The sequence below is a fragment of the Arachis stenosperma genome, chromosome 3 (assembly GCF_014773155.1).
Source record: "Arachis stenosperma cultivar V10309 chromosome 3, arast.V10309.gnm1.PFL2, whole genome shotgun sequence".
NCBI classification, from domain to species: Eukaryota; Viridiplantae; Streptophyta; class Magnoliopsida; order Fabales; family Fabaceae; genus Arachis; species Arachis stenosperma.
Genome location: NC_080379.1, coordinates 126566125 through 126581322, shown reverse-complemented (window position 1 = coordinate 126581322; position 15198 = coordinate 126566125). Strand labels below are relative to the sequence as shown.

The window sequence follows — 15198 nt, the reverse complement described above, 5'->3', positions numbered from 1 at the left end:
TCTTCCACCATTATTGTTGTTGAAACCTTGTTGAGGTCTCTGTTGATCCTTCCATGAGAGATTTGGATGATTTCTCCATGAAGAATTATAGGTGTTTCCATAGGGTTCTCCCAGGTAATTCACCTCTTCTATTGAAGGGTTCTCAGGATCATAAGCTTCTTCTTCAGATGAAGCATCCTTAGTACTGCCTGGTGCATTTTGCATTCCAGCCAGACTTGAGAAAATCAAATTGACTTGCTGAGTCAATATTTTGTTCTGAGCCAATATGGCATTTAGAGTATCAATCTCAAGAACTCCTTTCTTCTGATTTGTCCCATTGTTCACAGGGTTCCTTTCAGAAGTGTACATGAATTGGTTATTTGCAACCATTTCAATTAGTTCTTGAGCTTCTGCAGGCGTCTTCTTCAGATGAAGAGATCCTCCAGCAGAGCTATCCAATGTCATCTTGGACAGTTCAGACATACCATCATAGAAAATACCTATGATGCTCCATTCAGAAAGCATATCAGAGGGGCACTTTCTGATCAATTGTTTGTATCTTTCCCAAGCTTCATAGAGGGATTCTCCTTCCTTCTGTCTGAAGGTTTGGACTTTCACTCTAAGCTTACTCAATTTTTGAGGTGGAAAGAACTTTGCCAAGAAGGCATTGACTAGCTTTTCCCAATAGTTCAGGCTTTCTTTAGGTTGTGAGTCCAACTATATCCTAGCTCTGTCTCTTACAGCAAAAGGGAATAGCATAAGTCTATAGACCTCAGGGTCAACCCCATTAGTCTTGACAGTGTCACAAATTTGCAAGAATTCAGCTAAAAACTGATGAGGATCTTCCAATGGAAGTCCATGGAACTTGCAATTCTGTTGCATTAGAGAAACTAATTGAGGCTTAAGCTCAAAGTTGTTTGCTCCATTGGCAGGGATAGAGATGCTTCTCCCATAGAAGTCGGGAGTAGGTGCAGTAAAGTCACCCAGCACCTTCCTTGCATTGTTGGCATTGTTGTTGTTTTCGGCTGCCATGGGTTCTTCTTCTTTGAAGATTTCTGTTAGGTCCTCTACAGAGAGTTGTGCCTTAGCTTCTCTTAGCTTTCGCTTCAAGGTCCTTTCAGGTTCAGGGTCAGCCTCAACAAGAATGCTTTTGTCTTTGCTCCTGCTCATATGAAAGAGAAGAGAACAAGAAAATATGGAATCCTCAATGTCACCGTATAGAGACTCCTTGAGGTGTCAGAGGAAAAGAAAAATAGAAGGAAGAAGTAGAAGAATTCGAACTTATCAAGAGAGATGGAGTTCGAATTGTTCATTGAGGAATAGTGTTAGTCCATAAATAGAAGGATGTGGGAAGAGGGGAAAATTTTTTTTTTGAAAATAAATTAAAAAGGTTTTTAAAAACATTTTGAAAAACTTTAATTGATTTTCGAAAACTAAGAGTGGAAAAGAAAAAAAATCAAGTGATTTTTGAAAAAGATATTGAATTTAGAAATAAAAAAGATATGATTGAAAACTATTTTGAAAAAGATATGATTAAGAAGATATGATTGAAAAGTTATGGTTTTAAAAAGATGTGATTGAGAAGATATGATTTGAAAAACAATTTAAAAAGATTTGATTTTAAAAATTAATGACTTGCCTAACAAGAAAAGATATGATTCAAACATTAAACCTTTTTCAACAGAAAAGGCAGCATACTTGAAATGTTCAATCAAATCATTAATTGTTAGCAAGTATCTTTGAAAATGGAAAGAAATTGATTTTGAAAAAGGTTTGATTTTGAAAAATTTTGAAAACTTGAAAAAAAATTGAATTAAAAACAAAATCTTCCCTCTTGTGCCATCCTGGCGTTAAACGCTTAGAATGGTGCACATTCTGGCGTTTAACGCCCAAAGCACTACCCTTTTGGGTTTTAAACGCCCAGCCAGGCACCCTGGCTGGCGTTTAAACGCCAGTTTGCCTTCTTCACTGGGTGTTTTGAACGCCCAACTTTTTCTGTGTAATTCCTCTGCTGAATGTTCTGAATCTTCAATTCCCTGTATTATTGACTTGAAAAGACACAAATAAAAAATATTTTTGGATTTTTAATAATGAAGAATAATCAAAATGCAACTGAAATCAAATAACAATGCATGCAAGACACCAAACTTAGAAGTTTGTATACTACTGACACTAACAAAATGAGAATGCACATGAGAAATAACAAAACACTCAAGTCAAGAGAATTCAAAGATCAGAGCAAGGAAATCATCAAGAACAACTTGAAGATTACTTAAGACACATGAATGAATGCAAGAAGAACAGAAACATGCAATTGACACCAAACTTAACATGAGACTCTAGACTCAAACAAGAAATATTTTTGGTTTTTATGATTTTGTAATTTTTTTGGATTTTTTGAAAATTAAGTGAAAAAGAAAATAAAGATATCAAAATTCTTAATGAGAATTCCAGGAATCATGCAATGTTAGTCTAAAGCTTTAGTCTAAAGGAATTAGACATGGCTAGCCAAGCTTCAGCAGGACATTGCATTCAAGAGCTAAATTGATGAGAATCAATCAGCTTTGGTGATGATAAGAACATCACCTTGAAACACTAGAATTCATTCTTAAGAACTCTGAAAAATACCTAATCTAAGCAACAAGATGAACCGTCAGTTGTCCAAACTCAACAATCCCCGGCAACGGCGCCAAAAACTTGGTGCACGAAATTGTGATCATCAATGGCGCCATCAACATGGTACGCTCAATTGCAATCTCAACTCTTTATCACAACTTCGCACAACTAACCAGCAAGTGCACTGGGTCGTCCAAGTAATAAACCTTACGCGAGTAAGGGTCGATCCCACGGAGATTGTTGGTATGAAGCAAGCTATGGTCACCTTGTAAATCTCAGTCAGGCAGATTCAATTGGTTATGGATGATATATATGAATAAAGCATAAAGATAAAGATAGAGATACTTATGTAATTCATTGGTGAGAACTTCGGATAAGCGAATGGAGATGCTTTGTCCCTTCCGTCTCTCTGCTTTCCTACTGTCTTCATCCAATCCTTCTTACTCCTTTCCATGGCAAGCTGTATGTTGGGCATCACCGTTGTCAGTGGCTACAATCCCGTCCTCTCAGTGAAAATGTTCAACGCACCCTGTCACGGCACGGCTAATCATCTGTCGGTTCTCAATCAGGTTGGAATAGAATCCATTGATTCTCTTGCGTCTGTCACTAACGCCCAGCCTTCAGGAGTTTGAAGCTCATCACAGTCATTCAATCATTGAATCCTACTCAGAATACCACAGACAAGGTTTAGACCTTCTGGATTCTCTTGAATGCCGCCATCAATTCTAGCTTATACCACGAAGATTCCGATTAAAGAATCCAAGAGATAAACATTCAAGCCTTTTTTGCTTGTAGAATGGAGGTGGTTGTCAGGCACTCGTTCATAAGTGAGAATGATGATGAGGATCATATAATCATCACATTCATCATGTTCTTGGGTACGAATGAATATCTTGGAATAAGAACAAGCTGAATTGAATAGAAGAACAATAGTAATTGCATTAATACTCGAGGTACAGCAGAGCTCGACACCTTAATCTATGGTGTGTAGAAACTCCGCCTTTGAAAATACATAAGAACAAGGTTCAGGCATGGCCGAATGGCCAGCCTCCCTTTACATGATCAAAAGACTCAAAATGATCAAGGATCCAAAGATTCAAAGATCTAAAGATGATCAAAGATCCAAGGATCCAAGGATGAAAAATACAATAGCAAAATGTCTTATTTATAAAGAACTAGTAGCCTAAGGTTTACAGAAATGAGTAAATGACAGAAGAATCCACTTCTGGGCCCACTTGGTGTGTGCTTGGGCTAAGCATTGAAGCATTTTTGTGTAGAGACTCTTCTTGGAGTTAAACGCCAGCTTTTGTGCCAGTTTGGGCGTTTAACTCCCATTCTTGTGCCAGTTCCGGCGTTTAACGCCCGGCAGTTTTGAGCTGATTTGGAACGCCGGTTTGGGCCATCAAAGTATAGACTATTATACATTGCTGGAAAGCCCAGGATGTCTACTTTCCAATGCCGTTGAGAGCGCGCTAATTGGGCTTCTGTAGCTCCAAAAAATCCACTTAGAGTGCAGGGAGGTCAGAATCCAACAGCATCTGCAGTCCTTTTCAGTCTCTGAATCAGATTTTTGCTCAAGTCCCTCAATTTCAGCCAGAAAATAACTGAAACTCCAGAAAAACACACAAACTCATAGTAAAGTTCAGAAAAGTGAATTTTAACTAAAAACTAATAAAAATATACTAAAAACTAACTAAAACATACTAAAAACATACTAAAAACAATGCCAAAAAGCGTACAAATTATCCGCTCATCAGCCGAACCACAAAACCATCTCCATCTACTCTATTTCTTCTTCTTCTACTCTCTTCTTTCTTCTTTTGCTCGAGGACGAGCAAAACTTCTAAGTTTGGTGTGGTAAAAGCATTGCTTTTTGTTTTTTCATAACCATTTATGGCACCTAAGGCCGGAGAAACCTCTAGAAAGAGGAAAGGGAAGGCAAAAGCTTCCACCTCCGAGTCATGGGAGATGGAGAGATTCATCTCAAGGATGCATCAAGACCACTTCTATGAAATTGTGGCCATGAAGAAGGTGATCCCCGAGGTCCCTTTCAAACTCAAAAAGAGTGAATACCCGGAGATCCGACATGAGATTCGAAGAAGAGGTTGGGAAGTTCTTACCAACCCCATTCAACAAGTCGGAATCTTAATGGTTCAAGATTTCTATGCCAATGCATGGATCACCAAGAGCCATGATCAAAGTATGAACCCGAACCCAAAGAATTGGCTTACAATGGTTCGGGGGAAATGCTTAGATTTTAGTCCGGAAAATGTAAGGTTGGCATTCAACTTGCCCATGATGCAAGGAGATGAACACCCTTACACTAGAAGGGTCAACTTTGATCAAAGGTTGGACCAAGTCCTCATAGACATTTGTGAAGAGGGCGCTCAATGGAAGAGAGATTCAAGAGGGAAGCCAGTTCAACTAAGAAGGCATGACCTCAAGCCCGTGGCTAGGGGATGGTTGGAGTTTATCCAACACTCAATCATTCCCACTAGCAACCGGTCTAAAGTTACTATAGACCGGGCCATCATGATTCATAGCATCATGATTGGAGAGGAAGTAGAAGTTCATGAGGTTATAGCCCAAGAACTTTATAAGGTGGCGGATAAGTCCTCTACCTTGGCAAGGTTAGCCTTTCCTCATCTCATTTGTCACCTCTGTTATTCAGTTGGAATTGACATTGAGGGAGACACCCTCATTGATGAGGACAAGCCCATCACTAAGAAAAGGATGGAGCAAACAAGAGATCCCACTCATCATGAAATCCCTGAGATACCTCAAGGGATGCACTTTCCTCCACAAAACTATTGGGAGCAAATCAACACCTCCCTAAGAGAATTGAGTTCCAACATGGGACAACTAGGGGTGGAGCACCAAGAACATTCCATCCTCCTCCATGAAATTAGAGAAGATCAAAGAATCATGAGAGAGGAACAACAAAGGCAAGGAAGAGACATTGAGGAGCTCAAGCACTCCATAAGATCTTCAAGAGGAAGAACAAGCCGCCATCACTAAGGTAGACCCGTTCTTTAATTTCCTTGTTCTTTATTTTCCTGCTTTTCGAATTTTAATGCTTATGTTTATCTATGTTTGTGTCTTATGATCATTAGTGTCTTAGTGTCTATGCCTTAAAGTTATGAATGTCCTATGAATCCATCACCTTTCTTAAATAAAAATGTTCTTAATTGAAAAAGAGAAGAATTGCATGAATTCTGAATTTTATAACAGATTAATTATTTTAATGTGGTGGCAATACTTTTGTTTTCTGAATGTATGCTTAAACAGTGCATATGTCTTTTGAATTTGTTGTTCATGAATGTTGGCTCTTGAAAGAATGATGAAAAAGGAGACATGTTACTGAGGATCTGAAAAATCATAAAAAAATGATTCATGAAGCAAGAAAAAGCAGTGAATACAAAAAAAAGGGAGAAAAGGTTCACCCAATTATGTGTCTGTGGCATGTATGTATCCGGTGGTAATACTGGAAGACAGAGTGCTTTGGGCCACGGCCAAGACTCATAAAGTAGCTGTGTTCAAGAATCATCATACTTAACTAGGAGAATCAATAACACTATCTGGATTCTGAGTTCCTATAGAAGCCAATCATTCTGAATTTCAAAGGATAGAGTGAGATGCCAAAACTATTCAGAGGCAAAAAGCTAAAAGCCCCGCTCATCTAATTAATACTGATCTTCATAGATGTTTTTGGAATTCATTGCATATTCTCTTCTTTTTATCTTATTTGATTTTCAGTTGCTTGGGGACAAGCAACAATTTAAGTTTGGTGTTGTGATGAGCGGATAATTTATACGCTTTTTGGCATTGTTTTTAGTATATTTTTAGTTTGTTTTAGTTAGTTTTTATTATATTTTTATTAGTTTTTAGTTAAAATTTACTTTTCTAGACTTTACTATGAGTTTGTGTGTTTTTCTGTGATTTCAGGTATTTTCTGGCTGAAATTGAGGGACCTGAGCAAAAATCTGATTCAGAGGCTGAAAAGGACTGCAGATGTTGTTGGATTCTGACCTCCCTACACTCAAAGTAGATTTTCTGGAGCTACATAAGCCCAATTGGCGCGCTCTCAATTGCGTTGGAAAGTAGACATCCTGGGCTTTCCAGCAATGTATAATAGTCCATACTTTTCCCGAGATTTGATGGCTCAAATTGGCGTTTCAAATCAGCTCAAAACTGCCCGGTGTTAAACGCCGGAACTGGCACAAGAATGGGAGTTAAACGCACGAACTGGCACAAAAGCTGGCGTTTAACTCCAAGAGAAGTCTCTACACGAAAATGCTTCAATGCTCAGCCCAAGCACACACCAAGTGGGCCCGGAAGTGGATGTTTACGTAATTTACTCATTTCTGTAAACCCTAGGCTACTAGTTCTCTACAAGTAGGACCTTTTACTATCGTATTTTCATCTTGGTTCTTCTGGTTCCCTCTCTGGGGCCGAAGCCAATGATCACCATTATCACTTATGTATTTTCAACGGTGGATTTTCTACACACCATAGATTAAGGTGTGGAGCTCTGCTGTACCTCGAGTATTAATGCAATTACTATTGTTCTTCTATTCAATTCAGCTTGTTCTTATTCTAAGATATTCATTCGTACCCAAGAACATGATGAATGTGATGATTATGTGACACTCATCATCATTCTCACTTATGAACGCGTGCCTGACAACCACTCCCGTTCTACAAGCAAACAAGGCTCGAATGTTTATCTCTTGAATTCCTTAATCAGAATCTTCGTGGTATAAGCTAGAATTGATGGCGGCATTCAAGAGAATCCGGAAGGTCTAAACCTTGTCTGTGGTATTCTGAGTAGGATTCAATGATTGAATGACTGTGACGAGCTTCAAACTCCTGAAGGCTGGGCGTTAGTGACAGACGCAAAAGAATCAATGGATTCTATTCCAACCTGATTGAGAACCGATAGATGATTAGCCGTGCCGTGACAGGGTGCGTTGAACATTTTCACTGAGAGGACGAGACTGCAGCCGCTGACAACGGTGATGCCCAACATATAGCTTGCCATGGAAAGGAGTAAGAAGGATTGGATGAAGACAGTAGGAAAGCAGAGAGACGGAAGGGACAAAGCATCTCCATACGCTTATCTGAAATTCTCACCAATGAATTACATAAGTATCTCTATCCTTGCTTTATGTTTTATTCATAAATCATTCATGACCATTTGAATCTACCTGACTAAGATTTACAAGGTGACCATAGCTTGCTTCATACCAACAATCTCCGTGGGATCGACCCTTACTCGCGTAAGGTTTATTACTTGGACGACCCAGTGCACTTGTTGGTTAGTTATGCGGAGTTGTGATAAAGAGTTGAGATTGCAATTGAGCGTACCATGTTGATGGCGCCATTGATGATCACAATTTCATGCACCACCTTTCCAAAGGAAAGACTAGGACTTTAGGTATCAAATTAATTAGTCCACTTAACCTTCCTTTGTTTAGTAAAGGTTAACTAAGTGGGATTAATATCCGATTCTCATCACAATTGATAAGGATAGGACTTCCAGTTCTTGTACCTTGCCAAAGGTTTATTTTCCAGTTATTATTATTTTATTTTACTTGTCATTCAACTAACTTTTTACCTTAATCCAAAACCCTAAAACACAGTTTTTCATAACCAATAATAAGAACATACCTCCCTGCAATTCCTTGAGAAGACGACTCGAGGTTTGGATACTCGGTTATCAATTTCAAAAGGGTTTGTTAATTGTGACAACTAAAACGTTTGCACAAAAGGATTTCTGTTGGTTTAGAATCTATATCTACAACGCGACTATTTTTATAAAATTTTTTACTAGCAAAAATCCTAACGTCAGAATCACTGCCTTTTCACTCTCTCTAGGTTCGGCCATGGTGGTCACGGTTATGGCCTTGCACTCTCTTTTGGGATTCTCTTCTGTATTGCTTGGGAGAGTGCTAGGAGGAGTTTCAGTAACCCTTTTACTCAACTGACCCACTTGTGCCTCCAAGTTTCTGATGGAGGACCTTGTTTCATTCATGAAACTGAGACTGGCCTTAGATAGATCAGAGACTATATTTGCTAAGCTAGATAGGTTCTGCTCAGAATTCTCTCTCTGTTGCTGAGAGAATTATGGAAAAGGCTTGCCATTGCTAAACCTGTTTCTTCCACCATTATTATTGTTAAAGCCTTGTTGAGGCTTTTGTTGATCCTTCCATAAGAAATTTGGATGATTTCTCCATGAGGGATTATAGGTGTTTCCATAGGCTTCACCCATATAATTCACCTCTACTATTGCAGGGTTCTCAGGATCATAAGCTTCTTCTTCAAAAGATGCTTCTTTAGTACTGTTGGATGCATTTTGCAATCCATTCAGACTCTGAGAAATCATATTGACTTACTGAATCAACATTTTGTTCTGAGCTAATATGGCATTTAGAGCATCAATTTCAAGAACTCCCTTCCTCTGAGGTGTCCCATTACTCATAGGATTCCTTTCAGAGGTGTACATGAACTGGTTATTTGCAACCATTTCAATGAGTTCCTGAGCTTCTGCAGGTGTTTTCTTCAGGTGAATAGATCCACCTACAGAATAGTCTAATGACATCTTAGACAATTCAGACAGACCATCATAGAATATATCCAGGATGGTCCATTCTGAGAGTATGTCAGAAGGACACTTTTTGGTCAGTTGCTTGTATCTTTTCCAAGCTTTATAGAGGGATTCACCTTCTTTCTGCCTGAAGGTTTGAACATCCACTCTAAGCTTACTCAGCTTTTGAGGAGGAAAGAATTTGGCTAAGAAAGCCGTGACCAGCTTATCCCAAGAGTTTAGGCTATCTCTAGGTTGAGAGTCCAACCATATTCTAGCTCTGTCTCTTACAGCAAAAGGAAAAAGCATAAGCTTGTAGACCTCGGGATCAACTCCATTGGTCTTAAGAGTATCACAGATCTGTAAGAATTCAGTTAAGAACTGAAAAAGATCTTCTGATGGAAGTCCATAAAACTTGCAATTCTGTTGCATCAGAGAAACTAATTGAGGCTTAAGCTCAAAATTGTTTGCTCCAATGGCAGGGATTGAGATGCTTCTTCCATGGAAGTTGGAAGTTGGTGTAGTAAAATCACCAAGCACCTTCCTTACATTGTTATTGTTGTTGGGTTCGGCCATTACTTCTTTTTCAAGATTCTCTGTAAGGTTTTCTCTGGATTGTTGTGCTTTAGCTTCTCTTAGCTTCTTCTTCCAAGTCCTTTTAGGTTTAGGGTCAACTTCAACAAGAATGTTCTTATCCTTGCTCCTACTCATATAAAAAAGAAGAGAACAGAAAATAATAGAGATCCTCTTTACCCAGATATAGAGGTTCCTTTATGTGAGTAGAAGAGAAGAAGAATAAGAAGGAAGAAGGAAGAAGAAGAATTCGAACACAGAGAGGGAGAGAGGGTTCGAATTATAAGAAGAAGAGAAGAGTGTTAGTGATTAAATAAATAAATAGAAGAATATGAGAGAGAGAGTTTTCGAAAATAATTAAAAGGAAAAGGAAAATATTTTTATTTTTATTTCAAAATTAGTTGGTATTTGTTCATACCCTGACCGAGCTCCCCAAACTCGGCAAAGTTCATAGAAGGTCCGACCTCATCCCCAGGCCCATGCCTGAGGTCGGACCTCGGACAATAAAGCTAAAGAAGCCCAAAAGGAACGAAGCCCAAGACCTAAAGGCCGAAAAGGCCTAGGAAAGGCGGTTCCACAAAGATAAAGATAAAACTCCCAAAAGGATAAGATAAGATAAGAATATCTTATCCAGGGAAGATCACGGCCAACTACTATAAATACACTGGAGCACCCAGGTATAACATATACTCTAATTCTACTCAATATCTGCTTGGACCCATGCTAACTTAAGCATCGGAGTGTCATTGCAGGTACCACCACCAACCACTCGGCATACCAAGCTCGGGTCATCAATCCCCCCATCTCGGGCCTCCCTAAGACGACCGAGCTGCACGTTTCAGGTAACCCTCGGAACATTGGCGCCGTTGCCGGGGAACCTGGAAGTCATCCCTTTACCATGGCGGACGACCCTCCCAACAATAACCACGCTACATCAGAACAAGAGGAAGAAGTTGACACCGGAGAACGACCGGATAGCCCTCTATCACCGCGCACTCCAGGAGGAAACAAACAGAATCGCCCAAAGACATCACTCCCAAACCAAGATCCCCAAAATCCCGAAAGCTCGGAAATTCTAGAAGCAGTTCGGACACAGCAAAACCGGCTGAAACAACTCGAAGAGGACGTAAAAAAGCAGAGAGAAACTGAACAAGATCTGAGGAGGGAAGCTCGCAAGCGCAGAGAATTAGAAGAAAAACTACGGAAAATAGAGGCCAACCTGAAGGACCGGACGGAACGCGGCACCACCCCCGAAGGCAATCATGATCCCTTCACACGAGAGATCATGAAGGAGAAGGTACCGCGAAACTTCAAACCGCCCGATATGGACCTCTACGACGGCACCACCGATCCAAGTCACCACCTCAGCAACTTCAGAAGCAGAATGTACCTAGTCGACGCCTCCGACGCGATTCGGTGCAAAGCCTTCCCCACCACCCTCACCAAGTCGGCCATGAAGTGGTTCGACAACCTGCCACCAGGATCAATCTCCAGCTTCGAGGGCCTAACCAAAAAATTCCTAACAAGGTTCTCTATTCAAAAGGACAAGACAAAACACGCCCCCAGTCTACTCGGGATCAAGCAAGGTAACCAAGAAACTCTCCGAGAATACATGGAGCGATTCAACAAAGCCTGCCTGGACATACAACACTTGCCCACTGAAGCAGCCATCATGGGACTGGCAAACGGCCTAAAAGAGGGACCGTTTAGCCAATCCCTATCCAAACGATACCCGACCTCTCTATACGAGGTGCAGGAGCGGGCAGAAAAATACATCAACATGGAGGAAACCTCCCAGCTGAGAGACTCTTCTAGAAAAGAATCAACCTACCCACTCCGAGATCGAGATCGGGAACAGAAGAAGAAAGAAGAACCCAACTCGGACAAGCCGCGGAAGTACCACAGCTACACCCCCCTCCGAGTCTCCCTAGTAGACGTCTACAGAGAAGTATGCCACACCGAAAAGATCCCACCACCCCGACCTCTAAAACACAAGAGAGCGGGGAGAGATCGGTCCGAGTACTGTGAATACCACAAACTTTATGGCCATTCTACTAACGACTGCCACGACCTAAAAAATGTTATAGAAAAACTTGCCAGAGAAGGAAAACTCGACAGATACATAGCAGAGAAAGGAGAAGAGACCAAGAAGAGAAGGAGGGGAGATAACGAAGATCGGGCAGAACGAACCCCACGAACCCCTGAAAGACACGTACACATGATAAACGGAGGTTTCGCAGGCGGAGGAACATCCAGATCCTCGCGAAAAAGGCACCTCAAAGAAGTCTACCACATCCGAGAAGACAGTCCCCTGCCCGAGCTACCTATTATCTCATTTACCCGAGAAGATGCTCAAGGGATAATACCCGGGCACGACGATCCAATGGTAATCACCATTATTCTAGCAAACGCCAACTTACATCGAACCCTGATTGACCAGGGAAGCTCAGCAGATATCCTGTTCAAAGCGGCTTTCGACAAACTCAGACTTGAAGAAAAAGAGCTAAAAGCCTATCCCACCGACCTATTTGGGCTAGGGGACACCCCAATCCATCCCTTAGGATACGTCTCGCTACACACTACCTTTGGAAAAGGCGAGCAATCTAAAACATTAAGCATCGACTACATTATAGTCGACGTCACTTCAGCATACAATGCCCTCATTGGGCGACCAACCTTAAACAGACTGGCAGCTATAGTCTCGACCCCACACCTCTGTATGAAGTTCCCCACCACAAAAGGAATCGCTACCCTAAAGGGCGACCAAAAACTAGCACGGCGATGCTACAACGAAAGCCTAAGCCTAAAAGGGAAAGAGATCAACACGATAGAACTCGGACGAATCCAAGCCCGAGAAGATCTTCGACCACAACCAGAGGGAGAAACCGAAAAAGTCCAGATTGGGAGCACACCTGAAAAATGACAAACATAGGGGCAAACCTCGAAGCGGGCCTAAAAGAGGAACTCATAACCTCTTAAGGGAGAATTCCGACCTCTTCGCCTGGAGAGCCTCCGACATGCCAGGCATAAGCCCCGACCTGATGTGCCATAAGCTATCAGTGTACCCGGGATCCCGACCTGTCCAACAAAGACGCAGAAAGCTCGGGCCCGAACGCATGCAAGCAATAGAAGAACAAGTACAAGCACTATTAGATGCAGGGTTCATTAGGGAAGTAAAATACCCCCTATGGCTCGCAAACGTGGTCCTGGTAAAAAAGCCCAATGGAAAATGGAGAATGTGCGTCGACTACACGGATCTCAACAAAGCCTGCCCCAAAGATCCATATCCACTACCAAACATCGACGCCTTAGTAGACGCAGCCTCAGGCTATAGATATCTCTCCTTCATGGACGCATACTCAGGATACAACCAAATCCCGATGTACGGACCTGACCAAGAAAAGAACTCGTTCATAACCCCAAGGGCAAACTACTGCTACGTAGTAATGCCCTTCGGGCTGAAGAACGCAGGGGCAACCTACCAGAGGCTAATGAACAAAGTGTTCTCAGAGCACATCGGACTACAACTGGAGGTATACGTCGACGACATGCTGGTAAAGACACAGGAAGACAGAAACTTGCTGACCGACCTCGCCAGTGTCTTCGGCACCCTCAGAAAACACAACATGAGACTTAACCCGACGAAGTGCACCTTCGCCGCAGAAGCCGGAAAGTTCTTAGGCTTCATGCTGACTCAAAGGGGCATCGAAGCAAACCCGGACAAATGCCAAGCAATACTCAATATGAAGAGCCCGACATGTGTCAAAGAAGTACAACAACTGAATGGAAGGCTGACCGCCCTATCAAGATTCTTGGCAGGATCAGCGATAAAATCACTACCTCTCTACTCACTCCTAAAGAAAGGGAAACCCTTCTCGTGGACCCCGGAGTGCGAAAAAGCCTTTCAAGAATTCAAGGAATTCCTCGGGCGGCCACCAATCCTAACCCGACCTTTAAAAGGGGAAGAACTCGTACTATACCTCTCGGTCGGACATCGGGCAGTCGCTTCAGCGCTAATACGAGAAAATGATCAAGGACAACACCCCATATACTTCGTAAGCAAGGCACTACAAGGGGCCGAATTAAACTATCAAAAAATAGAAAGATTCGCCTACGCCCTAGTACTTACAGCTCGGAGGCTCCGTCCCTACTTTCAAGCCCACACCATCAAAGTCCGGATAGACCAACCCATGAGACACATCCTGCAAAAAACAGACCTGGCAGGACGAATACTACAATGGGCGGTGGAACTGTCCGAGTTCGACCTCCACTATGAAGCCCGGACTGCCATAAAATCTCAGTATCTAGCCGACTTCATCGCAGAATACACTGAGACCCCTGGAACCCCACTCTCATGGAACCTATATGTCGACGGGTCCTCAAACAAAACGGGAAGCGGAGCCGGGGTCATACTCGAAAGCGACCAAGGAACGCGGATAGAACTATCCCTAAAATTCGAGTTCCAGGCTTCAAACAACCAAGCTGAATACGAGGCCCTACTAGCTGGTCTAAAGCTAGCCAAAGAGGTCAGAGCCCAGAGAATCACGATCTTCAGCGACTCCCAGGTCATCACATCACAAGTAAATGGAAGTTACCAGGCCAAAGACCCAACTATGAAAAAATACCTGGACCAAGCACAGGCACAATTACGCCACTTCCCAGAAATACAAATCCAGCACATACCTCGGGAACAAAATGCCCGGGCAGACGCCCTCTCAAAGCTTGCTAGCACCAAGCCCGGAGGCAACAACAGAAGTCTTCTCCAAGAAACCTTACAATCTCCCTCCGTGCCAAGAGAGGAAGAAATACTAAATATATCCAACCAACAGCAAGGATGGATGACCCCCATACTCAACTACCTGAGGTCAGGAACTCTCCCCGCCGAAAGAAAAGAAGCTAAAAGGCTTACAAAGGACGCCCAGAATTATACACTAATCCACGACGTATTATACAGAAGAGGATTCTCAAACCCCCTCCTTAGGTGCGTTCCGACCTCAGAAACAAAAGGCGTCCTCAAAGAAGTCCACGAAGGCATGTGCGGGAACCATCTCGGAGCTCGGGCACTATCCAAAAAAGTAGTCAGGGCCGGGTTCTACTGGCCGACCTTGCAAAGAGACGCAACAGAGTTTGTGAAAATATGCCCCCCTGCCAAAAACACGCCAATTTTCACAAGGCACCACCCGAAGACCTTATCAGCATCACTGCGCCATGGCCCTTCGCAAAATGGGGACTCGATTTACTCGGCCCGTTCCCACAAGGACCGGGGCAAGTCAAATACCTCATAGTAGGGGTCGACTACTTCACAAAATGGATCGAAGCTGAACCCTTAGCCACCATTACGGCTCAGAAAAGCCGCAAATTCCTATACAAAAACATTGTCACAAGGTTCGGAGTCCCCTACTCCATCACAACAGACAATGGAACACAATTCACGGACACAAGTT

The 15198-nt window shown here is 42.3% G+C and overlaps 1 non-coding gene across 1 annotated transcript; it reads left to right on the top strand.

Moving 5' to 3' along the window:
* The first annotated feature begins 498 nt into the window (after window positions 1-498).
* Window positions 499-606, top strand: LOC130971784 (small nucleolar RNA R71). The gene has a single exon (XR_009082994.1). It is a non-coding gene; the product is annotated as a small nucleolar RNA R71 (small nucleolar RNA).
* Window positions 607-15198: the final 14592 nt, after the last annotated feature.